The sequence below is a fragment of the Triturus cristatus genome, chromosome 1_2, assembly GCF_964204655.1.
Source record: "Triturus cristatus chromosome 1_2, aTriCri1.1, whole genome shotgun sequence".
NCBI classification, from domain to species: Eukaryota; Metazoa; Chordata; class Amphibia; order Caudata; family Salamandridae; genus Triturus; species Triturus cristatus.
This window is the reverse complement of record NC_140580.1, coordinates 840374733-840391022: the sequence shown is the minus strand read 5'-3', so window position 1 is coordinate 840391022 and position 16290 is coordinate 840374733. Positions and strand designations below refer to the sequence as shown.

Here is a 16290-nt window from a genome sequence, read left to right as displayed (position 1 = left end):
CTAGGTTTTGGTCAGGGTGACCCTGAGGCTGCTGGACCTCATGGCCTCCTGCATCCTGCTGATCAATCATGCCAGATGGCATATGCGGTCTCTGCAGTGGGCGCAGCATCAGGGGAACCTGTCTGATCACGTCCAGATCTCGGAGGGCACTGCAAGACAGTTGCAGTTGTGACTCACGGACCGGCATTGGGTCGACGGCAGATCCCTCTCCCTTCCCCAACCAGAGTTCACAGTGGTGACGGATGTGTCCCTCCTGGGATGGGGCGGCCACATGGGAGAGGCGGAGATCAGAGCCATCTGGTCTCCGGTGAAGTCCAACGCATTCCTTCCCTCTGTTAAGGGGAGAGTAGTGCAGGTGTTCACAGACATCACCACCGCCATGTGGTACTGCAACAAGCAAGGTGGGGTGGGGTTGTGAACCCTTTGTCAGGAGGCTCTGCGCCTCTGGGCATGTCTGGGACATCAGGGTGTTTTCCTTGTGGTTCAACACCTGGCAGGTTCTCTGAACGCCTGTGCGGACGTACTCGGGTGCATGATGGATCACGACTGGCGTCTTCACTCGGAGGTGGCGCAGTGTCTCTTTTAGCAATCGGGAGAGCCTTGGTTAGATCTATTCGCCACCGAAGAGAACGCGCAATGTCATCAATTCTGCGCGTTGGAATTTCCAAGGTGGCATTCGCTCTGCGACGCTTTTCGTCGCGAGTGGAGTTGCGGTCTGTTGTACGCTTTTTCGCCTATACCACTTCTGCCCAGAGTGCTAAAGAAGATCAGGCATGACCGGGCGCAAGTTATTCTTGTGGCCCCAGACTGGGCTTGAAGAGTATGGTATACCAAGCTACTCAGTATGAGCTTAAATCCCCCGATCCGACTGCCTCTTTGGGAGGATATTCTGTCGCTGTCGCAGCCGCAGCGGACGGTCCTCCACCCAAACCTGTCCAGCCTCCACTTCTTTGCGTGGAGATTGAGCGGCGGCAGTTGATTTCCTGAAGTTTGTGATGGCATTCTGGCAGCCAGGCGTCCCTCCACTAAGGTGGTACACGCCTGCAGGTGGAACAAGTTTGTGGCATGGTGCACAACAAAGGCGGTGGATCCCATTTCTGCCCCTCTTTCTGAGCTTCTTTTGTTCCTTCTTTCTTTGGCCCAGTAGGGCTCTACTGATCAGCCCTGTCTTTTCAAGTCCCCTGTTGTAAATAGATTTTTGCAGCGTGAATCTTTCTGGATTCACTATGCTGTGCATTATTCCGCGATCTTGTGGTTGGGTCCGGATTCGTAGTCTTTTCTTTGTTTTTGTTTTTTTATTTTTATTTTTTTTTGTAGCCCAGGTGGGCGGAGACGACCCACCATTTGGTGCACCTCCCGTGACGTCGTCGTGCTTCCTGCGGGAGTCCCACCTTTGGGGCGCCATCTTCAGATTCTTTTTTCCGCCGTTGGGTCTGGCTCGTCATCGGGAAGCTCCAGAATTACAATCGAAGGAAGAAGAAGGAAAAGCGAGTTTCGTCGATAAATAACTACGAAGATATCACAGGAAAGGAATATATTTCATCAGGAGCGCGAAGAAGGAAGTGTTCCGCCTTTTTCTTCGACGCCCTTGGAGAATGCGCACTCAGAGGCCCTGAGCGCAATGGACAAGACGCCATTCAAGTTCTGCCCTAACTGCCACCACAAGTTCGCGCAGAAGGACCAGCATCCGGTCTGCAACCTCTGCCTACCGGTCGACCACCAGAGCAAGGACTGCATCGCCTGCTCAGCCTTCGCGCCGAAGACGCTCCGGGTGAGAGAACGTCAGAGAAGAGCCAACGCCAGCATGGATGGCAAGGGTAAGGCCCCGTCGCTCTACGATCTGGGCCTCTCCACAGACGATGAGGACAACGTCGCCGAGGGACCCGAGTACTTCACGGTCGTAGAGACCGACAAGAAAAATGAAGACTAGGTAAGAGAATCGTCGAGCTCAAAACAGAAAATACCTCGCAAACCCGAGGGTGACTCGAGAAAATCTGAGTCAAAGTCCACGAAGGGAGCCCCGGCGCCGAAAACTTCGACGGCCAAGGGGGGAACCATGGAAAAGAGGCCGAGCGGATCCTTCGAAAAGGACTCCCTGGTGCCGAAAGACGCCGAAAGGCAAGGATCGTCGAAGACAACCCATGAAACGGGGCGCTCGACGCAGAAGGACAGGTCGACGTCGACGCAAGTTCCGGCGAAGAGGCCAGCGGTCGACGCCGAAAGCATCTCGGAGATGGAGAAGAAGAGGCGGCTCGAGGCCGAAATGGAGAACATCCTTCAGAGGAAGAAGGAGTTCGACGCCAAGATGAAGGAATACAAAATTCCAACGGCTCCACTGACGAACGTCGTCGAAATCGAGGACGAATTCGACACCGAGGGGCTGCCGAGAGATCTCGAAGAGGAAGACGAGAACTATTATGAAGGCGACCCCGAGGAAGAAGACCAGCAGTCGTTCTACAGCTCGGCGCCATCAACCAGCCACGACATCGAATGGCAGGATCTCGACACCGAAAACCCCGAGGAGCCCGTGGACACGTACCCTTCGAGGCCTTCGCCACCCGACGACATCGGGGTGTACAATATGGTGGTCAGGAGCGCAGCGACAGCCTTCGGCGTGAAACTGGACGAGGAGAGGCCGAAAGCCGATTTCCTCCTCGAGACCCTGCTCCCCATCCAGACGAGGAGCCAATTCCTTCCCATGCTACAAAGCGTGATGAATCAGGGGAGAGAGGCCTTTAAGGGACCAGCGACTTGCCGTTCGATCACGCCCAGGACGGAGAAGAAGTATAAGCACTCTTCTCTGGACCCCCCTTACATCAAGGGATTCAAACCGGAGGTGCAGAACAACATCCTTAGCACCCCCTTCAACGGAGAGACACTGTTCAGTGCAACAGTAGACGAGAAACTCACCCAGCTGAAAAAAGAAAACGAGACGGCGAGGTCCATGGGGGCCCTACAGCTAAGGGGGATGAGGAGAGGCAATCCCTCTAGGAGACCCTACGGTCGGGGAGGAAGCCAGCAGGGAGCGTCGCACCAAACGTTCCAGCAGGGTCAGCAGGGTGATAGTCACGGACAACAAGGTCAACAGAAGCAAAACTGGCAGTACCAACCTCGGGGCCAGTCCTTTCGCGGGAGAGGGAACGGACGTGGCCAGAGGAGAAGAGGGGGTGACCAACCCTCATCAAAGTGACTCAGCACGCAGGAGGACGCCTACCCTCGACATGCCCCCAAGGGTGAGGCGCAAAACAGTAACATCAGGGGGGAGAGAAAAATCAAAAGCCTACGAGCATCCAACACCAGTAGGCGGAAGACTGAGGTTCTACCTTCAGGAGTGGCGGAGTATAACCACAGACAAGTGGATACTGAACGTCATGCAGTACGGATACTGCGTGGATTTGGAGAAAAGACCTCCAAACAGAAGACCAAGGGGAAGGCAGAGATCGGCTCAAGAACTGGCCCTACTCAGAGAAGAAACCCTGAAACTACTAGAAAAAAGAGCCATAGAGGCAGTGCCGTTCACAGAACGCAACAAGGGGGTCTACTCTAACTACTTCGTGGTCTCGAAAGTAGACGGAAACCTCAGACCCATCCTGGACCTGCGATACCTAAACAAGTTCATCAGAACGCAGAAGTTCAAAATGACTTCGCTGCAGGAGGTGCTGCCCCAAATAAGAGACGGGGACTTCATGGTCACCGTGGACCTCAAGGATGCCTACCTGCACATCCCAATAAACAGAAGGCACAAGGGCCTTCTAAGGTTCAACATCGACAAGGAACACTACCAGTTCACAACCCTGGCCTTCGGGCTAAACTCGGCGCCAAGGGTTTTTACAAAGTGCCTGTCGGCGGTCGCGGCCCACCTACGAAGGCAGGGGATCCATGTCTACCCCTACCTAGACGACTGGCTGGTCAAGGCGAACACACGCGAGAAGTGCAAGAGACACGCAACACGCGTGACAGAAACTCTGACGAACCTGAGGTTCTCAATACACTGGGGGAAGTCATCGCTGGAACCGGAGCAGGTGAAGATTTTCCTGGGAGCAAAAATCAACACCCTGAACAGCACAGTGGTGCCCAGCGACAGGAGAACAGATGCCCTACTGAAGGAGACGCGTCTCTACCAGAAGGGGCGAGCTCTGAAAGTGAGGTCAGTGAGCAAGATGATGGGAATGATGGCGTCGTGTATCCAGCTGGTGCCGAATGTACGCCTGCACATGAGACCATTCCAAGAATGGCTACAACAGCAATGGTCACAAGCAAGCGGAAGTTGGGAGGATCTAGTGGTTGTTACGCACGCAGTGCAGGAGGAGATGACTTGGTGGAACAGAGACAACATGACAGCAGGGAGAAGCCTGACACCACCAAACCCAATAATGACCATTACCACGGACGCATCGCAGAAGGGATGGGGAGCACACATGGACAACCTCACAGTGAGGGGTCTGTGGGCTCCAGCAGATGCGGTACGCCATATCAATTACCTCGAATTGAAAACCATCCTGCTAGCCCTGAAGGCATTCCAGAGGCACCTGTACAACCAGAGGGTGTTGGTTCAAACAGACAACACCACGGCAATGTTCTATATCAACAAGCAGGGGGGGACACAGTCGTTCCCTCTCTCCTCTCTGGCACAGGAGATTTGGAGATGGGCCATACCTCTCAGGATAGATCTACTGGCAATTCACCTTCCAGGGAAGGACAATGTGGAGGCAGACTGGCTAAGCAGGCAGACCTCGGCATCCCACGAGTGGGAGCTCAATGGCCAGGAAACGGAGAAGCTTTTCCAGAGATGGGGGACTCCCACAATAGACCTGTTTGCAACACGCCAAAATGCAAAATGCCAAAGCTTTGCGCCCAGGCAACCAGATCAGCAATCCCAAGGGAATGCCCTATGGATAAGCTGGTCGAGGACATTTGCCTACGCCTTTCCACCGATACCCCTGTTGCGCAGAGTGCTCGACAAGTGCAGAACCAGCAACATGACTCTGATTCTAGTGGCTCCGCAGTGGGCAAGGCAGACCTGGTTCTCACAAATTCAAGAAATGGCACAAGGCAATCCCCACAGGTTCGAGAGAAGAAGGGACCTGCTCTCCATGCAAAACGGAGAGGTCCTGCATCCGGAGCCAGAGAGCCTCAACCTGCGGGATGGCTCGTGAAGACCTAGAGTTCGCTCACCTTAAATTGCCTCCTAGCACTATGCGGGTGCTGCGGGAGGCAAGAAAACCAACTACACGCAAATGCTACAGCGCGAAATGGAAGAGATTTACCGTGTGGTGCAGGAAGAAGGGCCTGCAAAACAGAATGACAAGAGACTCAACAGTACTGAGGTACCTCACTCACCTTCTAAAGAGTAACCTCTGCTCCAGCTCCCTAAGGGTACACCTAGCGGCGATTGTAGCCTACACCAGAGGTGAGAAGGGTGGAAGTTTCTTCACTTCACAGGTTGTGAAGAGATTCATGGAAGGAGCCAAAAGAATTGCCCCTCCTAAAAGGTTGCCGCCGCCAGCATGGAATCTCAACGTGGTACTGACGGAGCTCATGAAGGCACCGTTTGAACCCATTCACAAGGCCTCTCTGCAAATGTTGACCAACTCTTTGTTGGCTACCTTGGCACCAAGAAAGGTCAGGCGGTGCACAAGAGGACTATCTCCCGCTGGGTTGTCTTGTGCATCAAAGCCTGTTACTCTTTGGCTAAAAAGGAGCCTCCGGTGGGGCTGCGTGCTCATTCCACTAGAGCAACTGCAGCCACTACTGAACTGGGACGTGAGGTCCCCCTGCAAGGCATTTGTCAGGCAGCCACGTAGGCCTCGTTGCACACGTTTACGAAGCATTACTGCCTTGAAAGCCAAGTCCGGCGAGACGGCTTCTTTGGCCGTTCTGGTCTCTGGGAGTTTCTGGTGTGATATTATGCATGGTCATCGACTATTGTTAGAATGTTTTCTTCCGCCGTTTGGTTCTGACATGTGCTGTTATGCTCCAAATCAACACAGTCGTGCTGCACTTTTCTTGGTTCATACTTTGTCGGTATGGTTATTGATCGCGGTCCTCTCTCTCTTCAGTTAGGCTCGTCAACTTCAGATTTGTCAGGGCAACTTGCCGTCGACTGCGGCCCCGTGTGGGCCTTAATTCGCTCTTTAGGCGTGTACCCCCCACCACGTCGACACAGTGATGGAACAGATGCCCTTTCGTTACTGTTCTCGGGGTCACACTAAATAGCCTTGCACCGATCTCCACCAAGTCTGCAATCTGTGCCTCCCCCCAAACACGATGATGCCAGCTGTGAGGCTTGCCACTCCTTCAGGTTGAAGAAGACTTTGCATGGCCATGGGGCTTGGTGTCTTGAAATGTTTCGAAGGAGCGCGGACGACACACAAGACCTCTTCGGTCCGAGGATGATCATCATTCACAGCTGTCTGCTGCAGATGAAGAGACCTTCTTCCTCATGATAGCTCTGGCTCAGAACTAGAGATCCAAGATCTGCCTACAGCTCAACTAGCCATGAGTACTGTTCCCTCCCCATCGATACCAGCAGACTGCCACAAAGTTTCAACCACCCATTTATGAACACTCAAAGCAGATTGCTTGGCCACCTCTACATTCTGGCCATGGTCGGCACCGATCGCCGTCTTTGGAAATGCCCAGCTCTAGCTCGGTGCCGAAGAAAACAGTGAAGCCGACTGCTTCGGAGCCGTCCACTTTTGCCTCGGAGTAGAGCGGTGAAAGCACAGCCAATTGTCAGCACTGAAACCTGCCCCATTGGAGCCGAAACCTTTGCAGTGGAAAACATTGGCGTCTGAGCGAAAAAGGTTGGTGTACAGCAGAACTGCTCATGGATCAGGATGCTTGGACCTCCTGCTTTCAGGACTGCAAGAGGAAATGGACACTCAAAACATTTAATGATCCACCTAGACACAGGCCGGGTAATTGCTCGCCCTACACAGACTGTTGCTCAACCTACCAAAAGGCAGGTGTCTTGTGAAGAGGCTTTGGATATACCAACTCTGCCCAAACCGAAAAGTAAAGCAGTTAAGACCACAAACCCTTTACACACTAGGCTACCACCCCTGCCTGCTGCACATCATTCACCCTTACCACCTGTTCGACAGCTGACCCTACACCGTACTACATCCCCCTCCCTCCGCTCCCCCAGATGACACTACAACCTATCAGGACCTCATTGGTAGGGCTGCCACTTTCCACAAGGTACAATTAAACAAGAAGCTGGTGGAGGAAGATTTCCGCTTTGAAATGCTTACCTCTACACAGCATTCCGCCCAATCCCTACCAATGTTAAAGGGTATGCTCCGCCACACCCCAGATATATTCAATAACCTATTAAGAGCTAGATTTATAACACAAAGGATGGGCAAGAAATATAAAGCATCCCCTGGTGATCTGCGCTATATACGAGGTCAACTTCCAACAGACTCCTTAGTTGTAGCAACTACATGGAAAAGAGCTAATTCTTAAACAACTGTGGACGCTCCTCCACCAGATAGTGTAAGAGGATAGATGCTGCAGGAAAGAGGGCAACCGAACAATCAGCCATTCGTTGGTGTATCGCTAATTCTGTTGACCTTCTCTCTAGATGCGATCGGGCCCACTGGGATGAGATGGAGGCACTCCTCTAATGCCTCCCTGAAGAACACAAAAAAGAGGCTACCAAATAGCCTCGGGGAGAAAATTAATATCCAAGACAACTGTAGGTTGTACCCTGGATACTGCAGCTAGGGGTGTAAACTCAAGTGTCTCATTACGCAGACATGCTTAGCTTCGGGTCTCCAATTTTTTTTTTTTTTTTTTATTCTTTTTATTAACTCAGTAAACAAGCTTCAGATATAAGCAGGTGATTGGGTCTCTAATTTTGAACCGGAAGTCAAGCAAAATCTACTTGCTCTTCCCTTTGATGGGGATATTTGTTTGGCCCTCAGGTAGCTACTTTGTTGGAAAAAACAAAAAAGATACTGAAACGGCAAAAGCCAAAAGAGCACTGCAAACACCTTCCCGTTGTAGCTCCTTTCGACGGTCATCCTACCACAGAGGGTCCAAAACAACATCTCTTAAAATCTCCACTTCATACCAGTGGCCACAAACTCAAACCACTTCACCTAGCGGTTACTACTGAGGCTTGTATAAAGGTAATTCCAAAGGCAGATTCACCAAACAACCTGCCGCCATCATTAAGTCATGACGTAACTGTTATTTCCCTGATCACACAATACCTGTCGGAGATTGTCTACAAGGATTCTTTCCAGCCTGTCGGGACATCACCTCCGGCCAGTGGGTGTTGGATATTATCCAACATGGTTGTCTGAAGCGCCTTTCCACACCTCCCAGCATTACACCTCCCAGCATTACACCTCTCAAACACACTCTCCCCACAGCATTAAACGTTGCTCATGGAAGATGTACAAGCACTCCTGAAAAAAGGAGCTATGAAGCCTGCTCAACTTGACCAACAGGTTACGGAAGTCTACTCGTCTTCCTTATTTCCAAAAAAGAATGGTTCCTGAGATGAATTTTGGATCTCAAACTCCTAAATGAATGCTTTCTCTCAGAGGACTTTCACATGGTTACTCTTCAAGATGTCATCCCATTAGTACAATAAGGCGACTTCATGCCTGCATTCGACCTCAAGGATGCCTACTACCATATTCCTATTCACTCAGCACATCACCAGTATCTCAGCTATGTAATAAACGACCAACATTTTCAGTTCAAAGGGCTTCACTGCAGGGCCACTACCGCACCCAGGGTCTTCACCAAATGTCTTGCAGTAGTAGATGCTCACATGCCCAGAAACAACATACATGTCTTTCCATTTCTGGATGACTGGCTCATCAAAAGTGCAACTTGTCAAAAATGTTACCAAACACCCTTCTTCCTAAAATCAAAGGGACAAGATTGTACTCCGCACCAAACCCAAATTACTCCCAAAGGTGGTCTCACAGTGCCACCTAAATCAGTTCATTGATTGGACTAAACCATTCAGGAAAATACAACAACTTTTTGTTTCTTTCTTAAAACCTCACAAAGGAAGAGCCATTTCTAAATCCGGCATGGCAAGATGGATTGTTAAATGCATTCAAACATGCTATGCTAAAGCTAACTGCACGTTTCCCATTCCTCCTAAAGCCCACTACACTTGTTAAAATGGGGCTTCAATGGCCGCTTTAGGAAATATCCAGATACCCGACATATGTACATGGTGTACACCAAATACCTTTACAAAGATTGCTGTGTAGATGTGCTGGCCCATCAACAAGACAGTGTGGGCCTGGCAGTTCTAAGTACACTATTTCAAACACTTGTAACTCCCGCAGGCTAGCCACCACTTATGAGGGAGGATGGCTTTACAGTCTGTGCACACCATATATATCTACAGCCACACATGCCTCGAATGAAAAAAGTTACTTATCCAGTAAGCATCTGTTTGTGGCATATAATGATGTAGATTCACATGTGCCCACCTTCCTACCCGATGCCTGTTCTAGTTAGATAATTTCACTTCTTTACACAAACTCCTTTTTGCATGGACATTTCTCTATACTATGCTTTGCTTCATGTTTCTTCCTCCCCCACTGTGTGGTAAAACAATCTAACAATTGAGTCCATGACCATGCACATTACCAGCGAAAGGAGGAGTCACACTACCTCGTGACTCAGAAGACTTTCTTAGAAGAAAAACAACTTGCCCACAGCCGAGCCAAACATTAGATGGCAGGATTATGACAAAATGCGAATCCATAGCACTAAATGCCACGAACGGATGCTTACTGGGTAGGTAACATTTTCCTTCACATGTATGATTTCCTGCCAGCGATTTATAAAATATATATAATCCACGGATACGCCTGGAGCTTGGATGGCAGCGATAATCTCACCATGAATTGATGATTGTGTCTCAGGCGGCGAGACTGAGGACCTGGTGAGTGATGGTGGTAAGTTTGAAATAGACACCTGTGCACTGTGGTCGTGCTGGAGATGGCAGTGGTAGGAGATGCCTACTCACCTCCTTACTCGAGCTCAGGAGATATTGACAAGTGAACCAGGGGTCTGTCTTTATATGGTTTATGTGAGCCCGCCAAGCTCATGTAGGGACTTTGAGAAATTGCCTACATGTGCTCGGTTAACTGAGGGAAATTACATGGTTTAGAAAATTGAGGCAGTAACAGTGAATGAGGGAAAGACCAGGGAAACCCTTCAAATTGATCTTCTATTCAGCTGTGAGACATGAAGCTTCACTTTGTAATGGCTAGGCTGGAATTCTGTGAGCTATCATTAGGGGCCGGGAGTGTGCAAGGAACTCCACTTGGGCTCCGTTTCCCTTCATCTACTCCATTTACTCACTGTGCCTTTGAGTCAAAGGCTGTTCAGAAACTCTGGCATGAGTGTCCATATATGCTGTCCCTTTCTGAGGGTATGATATGGTATTTGTCACTGCCGATACACCTAATAGCTGTCTCAGTAAAGGATTATAGTTTGAGTTTTTAATGGACCATGTGGTCACACCTATTCATTTTGTGTATATTGCACAAGTTCATCTTAAGCAGAATATGTACATACCTGTGTTTGGCTCTTCTGAAGCATAATGGGTGACCTATTTTAGTAACAATCTGTTTTTCTCTATATGATTTTTTTTAAACCTGAAAGTTCTAATTGCAAAGAGGGCTTATTTTTAGTTGTGCCTTACAGACAGCATTATAAAAAAACGTATTGTGTAGGGAGAGAGAATGCATTTTGTAGCACAGCAATACGTATCCCTCCTAAAACCTTTCTTTCTTAACAGTATAATTAAGTATTATATTTACTCCTTACTGCAAATAGGCACACCGTGTCCTTCTGTACTCGTATAACTTGTTTTAAAAAACCTGCTTGAAGCAAAATCATGGTTTGCTAACACATACAAGTGCTGAAAAACATACGTAGTGGTTAGGATGGTCTGTAGTCCAATAAAGCCATCCCTGAATTGTGATTTATGTAAAACACTAGTCCGTGTATTGTGGGGAGATGGAGTTATGGCTCAAGCATTTCAATCATTATTAGGATTTGAGTCCTAACTGTAAAGCTATTTTAACAGTTTTTGGGGATTTTTTGTGTTTTTTTTTTCTTTTTAAACAAATTGTATTTGTCTTCTGGGCATCTATCCATAATAAAGTAAATAAAAAATAAATTTAAAAAACGTAGTTTTTTTCTGGTTTGGGATGTTAGTCCATTTCAAACAAAACACTGCTACTGTTGTCGCTTAGGCAGCATACTTTGGACACAGAGCTGACCTTTGGCCACTCCCTGTGCTCACCGCCACTGCCCATTGTTCCGGGTTTTAAGCTGTGTGCAGTGTGTTTAGTGCACTCAGTCCTTGATTACAACTTAAGGTCCGTGGAGTGGGCCATCATATCACCCCGTACCCATCCCCCATATCTAAAGAAGCAGCTGTGTACAGCATTGGCCAGATGCTCTGATTGCAGAGCTAAGACACTCCCTGTATGCACAAAACCAGCTGCGCAAGGTGACAAATTGTGTGTTTAAATCCCGAATTCCGATTTTGAATCTGCAGATCCAAAGTGCCACTGAATTTCTTTGGTTGTTCATGTCGTTTTGGGATTCTTGGTGGCGATTTAGGAAGTAAAGATTCTTTTGTCAGATTTTTTTTTTAATAGCAGGCTTTTCATTCTCGTGATTCCCCCATGCATTCTCTTTGGGGGTCCGTTTGTTTCCTTAAACCACTTATCTCTTTGCACATTATTTTTTTCTGAGTTTAGCTCCACAGCAGTGTCAGCAAATGAGGCTAGCAAGAAAATTGCAACCAATGTACCCCTGGGTCCTTCAAGTACATCCTTGGACACTGCGGCAAAAACACATTTGTTTGCCTTTATGGAGGCTGTATCTACCCAACATAACCCACATCCTCCAAGGAAGCAAGTGATGCTCACTAACGCTCTTATGTCCCTCCCATACATTTTTTTGCTACAAGTAATAGACAAACGTTTGTGTATCTCTCACATCATCAGTGGTGGTTGCTAAGAAAACAGAAATAATCCCTCCGACCTTTCTGATCTAGGCAGAAACCATTGATCCCTCAATGGCCAATTTAAAAAAAAAAAAAAGCTTGTAGAAGCAGATTTTTCTTTCTTTTCCCATTCTTTTATCTTTGGTACTACTACCTACTTTCAGGTTTATGATCAAACTATACATACATTTAACCCTGTTGAATCCTGCCCAACCCTTTTTGTATCGCAAATATTTCAGATTAATAAACCACAAAAAGTGCCTACTCTTAATAACGTACGGTGTTCTTGCCCAATTTTCGGTAATCCTGCTCATTATTATTTATATAATGTACATTTTTAGTGACAAATTGTCATTTGAAAGCCACGTTTGTAACCTTTATTATAAATCTCTATACATTTTTGCACTCATTTGAACATCAGTCTTTTTGGCAAAAAATCGCTAGATGAATTTTCACAAAACCAAGTAAGTATTGCAAGTTAGACCAGGGTGCTTCATAACCGGTACTTTTGGTGCATATCCATCAGTTTTTGCATTGTGTTTACATCACAATGTTATCTCCAGGAATAGACACAGGGAAATTCACGTTTGAAATCTTTGTATAACATTTGCTAGGCTTGACAGGTGTTGACAAAGCACTTCCAAGATCTAGTTGATGGTTTTGAGGCAAACCTTCGTCAAACAGTGAAAGTTACTATATTTAAAAAAAAAACATATTGGGAATTCAACTTCTGTAGTAGGGGATCTCTGTGTATAGTCATAATCTATGAATAATCCCCGCCCATGTGCGGGGACCCCGGAGCAATCAAAAATATCTCTTAAGCTGTCCCGCATTTGCAAACCTGCAAAGACACTTAAGAGACAGACAAAATAATACAGCCTAATCACAACAAGGCTGCACTGGCCAGCACTTCCTCAGAAGTGAACACAAAAGCCAAAATAAAGTTGAAATGTCATTTTTATTCACATCTGACATGTTCCTTTATTATCACACACTCCCTTCACCAAAATCCCTTTAAACAATAGAGAGGAAGGGGTGGACAGACAAGCCCTATAGGCTGTCATTATGTGTCTGCTAAAGGGATACCGTGCCTTTAAGAAAACTCTCCAGAGACCCCCGGTATCCCAGGATGCACAGCCAAAACAAGTTACTTTCAGTTCTTTTTTCCGGCTCCTGCTAGCAGGACCCTGGAGCTTGAGCTCTACCCTTTTGGGTGGTTTATTTGATAAACTTGGATTTTTTGGATAAATAGTGTTTTCATTCGACGTCTAGAGCCTTTGTTTACTACTGCCTGCAATCTGGAGCTGTTTTGGCCCACTCTTAGCATGGCTTTGTTCGATAACTGCCCTGAGTGTGGGAGGAAAAAGGCCAAGACGGACCCACATGATGTTTGTATCCTCTGCTTGTCGCCCTCACATGTCCCAGCTACATGTGCCATCTGTAAAACCTTTTCAAAGAGGACCCTGAGGGACAGGGAGAAGATTCGCCTTCAGGGACAGGAGCAGCAGAGGACCGGTGGGACTTCGGGGCATGGAGGATCTCATTCCCCCTCCTCCGCCCATGCTTCAGCCCCTGGAGGGACCTCCGGGCAGAGCAGGGAGCAGAAACGGCGCCTACCGGCTGGTAGGTCGCGTTCGACGTCGAAGGCGACGACGGCGAGGGAGAAGGCACCGGTATGTTCGCCGTCGATCCAGGGCTCTGGGTCGCGGCAGCCTCGGCGTTCGACGTCGAGAGAGGGGCCGGCGAGACCCGGGACCGGGTCGCCGTCGCAGGTGTCACGGTCGACGTCGACGACCCATCGACGTCGTACCGAGCCCCATGGAAGACTTCACTCGCCACCTTCGCCGTCGACCCACGGCTCGACGCTGACTGAGTCGACGCCGAGATCCCGGCGCCCGCCGTCCAGGCGGAGACTATCGCCGTCGAGGCACAGGTCGCCGTCGAGGCACAGGTCGCCGTCGAGGCACAGGTCGCCGTCGAGGCACCGGTCGCCGTCGAGGCATCGGACGTCGACGTCGAGACACCAGCGTTCGACGTCGAAGCACCAGAAGTCGACGTCGAGGCAGAAGTCGACGCCGCGGCGACGGAGGTCGAGGCGTGGTTCGACGTCACGGAGGCATGGTTCGACGTCGAGGAGTCGTGGTTCGAGGACGCTCGACTGCGAGACGGCGTTCGACGTCGAGGGCTAAGAGACGCCGGACGAGGTCGACGTACAGTTCGACGTCACGGACATCGGCGCGGACGTTCCCCGTCGGTGGCCTCCACGCGGGACAGGCCCGCCAAGAAGAGGAGAGTGGCCGCAAGCCCGGACAGTTCTGGTGCGGGCTCTCCTGCTAGGAGTGATGGGGCTTCGGAACATCTGTCCCCGCTGCGTACCCAGCAGCCGCCTCTGCCTCCTGCTCCCGATCTTCCACCGGCTCCTCCACTGGTGCCTGATCTTCCTCCTCCTCCTCCTCCTCCTCTTCTTCCTCCTCCCCCTCCTCCGCTGCCTCTGCCCGTGCCTCAGCTGCCTACATCTCCACCGCAGCCACCGCCTCCTCCCCGAGGGTTCCTCACAGGCAGAGATCTCGCTCTCGCCGGCGATCACGGAGTAGGCGCAGATCGTCCACTCGCTCTGGACATGGACGACGGAGGTATCGGTCTCGTTCCAGAGGCTCGAGGGGCACAAACTCTTCTGGGACTGGACGGTTTTCTCCCTCACTGTCGGAGATGCCTCCTACCCGCGTCTCGCCGGTGGATGACATTGCCACGTTCCAGGAGGTGCTGATGAGAGGGGCGGCGAAGTTGGGGATATCAGTCACTACCCCTTTTCCCACTACTTCTGTGATCTTTGAAACTTTGCATAAGGTTCATCTGTCGCGCCCCCTCCTCCCGTTGGTTCCGGGGTTGGAGGAACCTGCAATGGAGGTGTTCTTGACGCCGGCCGTGGTGAAACCGGCGCCCTCGAGACTGCTAAAAAAGTACAGGGCTCCTGACTCGGACCTGGCGTTCCTCAGAGTGGATCCTCCACCGGACTCTGTTATCGTGGCGGCGGCTCGTAAACAACACTCTACGACGCCTTCGTCCACGGCTCCTCCGGATAAGGAGAGTCGCAAAATGGACTCCTTGGGGAGGAGGATGTGCTCCACGTCGGCCACTACGATGAAGGCCGCTAGCGCCTCCGCTCTGTTGGGGCGCTATGACAGGTCTCTTTGGGACTCCCTGCAACAGTTCGCTGCCTCCCTGCCTAGAGACAAGAGGGAGGACTTTCAGGAGGTGCTGAACGAGGGCATGATGGTCTCTAATCAGATCATCAGTGCGGCGGGGGATGTGTCGCTGCTGGCGGCCCATGGGTACTGCCACGGCATACACATGAGGAGGCATTCCTGGCTGCGGCTGACCCCGCTCAAGCCTGAAGCACAGCAGAAGATCGCCAATTTACCATTCTCTGGCACGACGCTGTTCGGGTCGCATGCGGATGACGAGATGGCCCGCATGAAGGCTGAGGCGGAAACTCTGAAGGCGGTGGGGCTGGAGAGGCCCAAGGAGCAGAGGCGGTCCTTCCGATCCTCGGGCAGGCGCTACGCCAAGCAGAGAGGTCAAGGGCGTCAGTCGGGCCACCAACAACAGCCCCAGCAACAACAGCAGTTCCCGAGGCAGTCCTTTCAGAAGCGCCAGAGGGGCAGAGGACAGCATCAGTCCTCGTCGGGGAACAAAGGCCCGGCCGGGTCGAAGCCCTGAAAAGTTACTTCCCCCTCATCCGTTACCCGCTCCGGTGGGGGGGAAGTATTCAACACTACCTGGCAGAGTGGAGGACAATAACGCAGGACAAGTGGGTGCTGAATATTGTTTGCAATGGTTACTGTCTTCGTTTCACCAGCCCGCCTCCACAGATTCCACCAGTGCGCTCCTCCTACATGGTGAGGGAGCTCCAGCGGGAGGCAGACGTTCTGTTAAAAAAGAGGGCGATAGAAGCGGTTCCTTTGCAGCAAAAAGGAAGAGGTCTCTACTCACGGTTCTTTCTCGTAAGAAAAAAGGACAAGAACGAGTTCAGGCCTATTCTAGATCTGCGTCAAGCAAACAAGTGGATCCGCAGAGAAAAGTTCCGTATGTTGTCCCTGCATCAGATTTACCCTCAGTTGCATCGAGGAGACTGGCTGTGCGCCATAGATCTGCAGGACGCTTACTTTCATGTGCCGATCGCACCAAAGCATCGCAAGTTCCTGAGGTTTCTGGTAGGCAACAACCATTACCAGTATTCAGTACTCCCGTTTGGCCTGAAGTCTGCACCACGGACGTTC

The 16290-nt window shown here is 50.3% G+C and overlaps 1 protein-coding gene across 19 annotated transcripts in view; it reads left to right on the top strand.

Moving 5' to 3' along the window:
- EIF4G3 (eukaryotic translation initiation factor 4 gamma 3) overlaps positions 1-16290 on the top strand; it is a 1568346-nt gene that overhangs the window by 553833 nt on the left and 998223 nt on the right. The window lies entirely within an intron of this gene.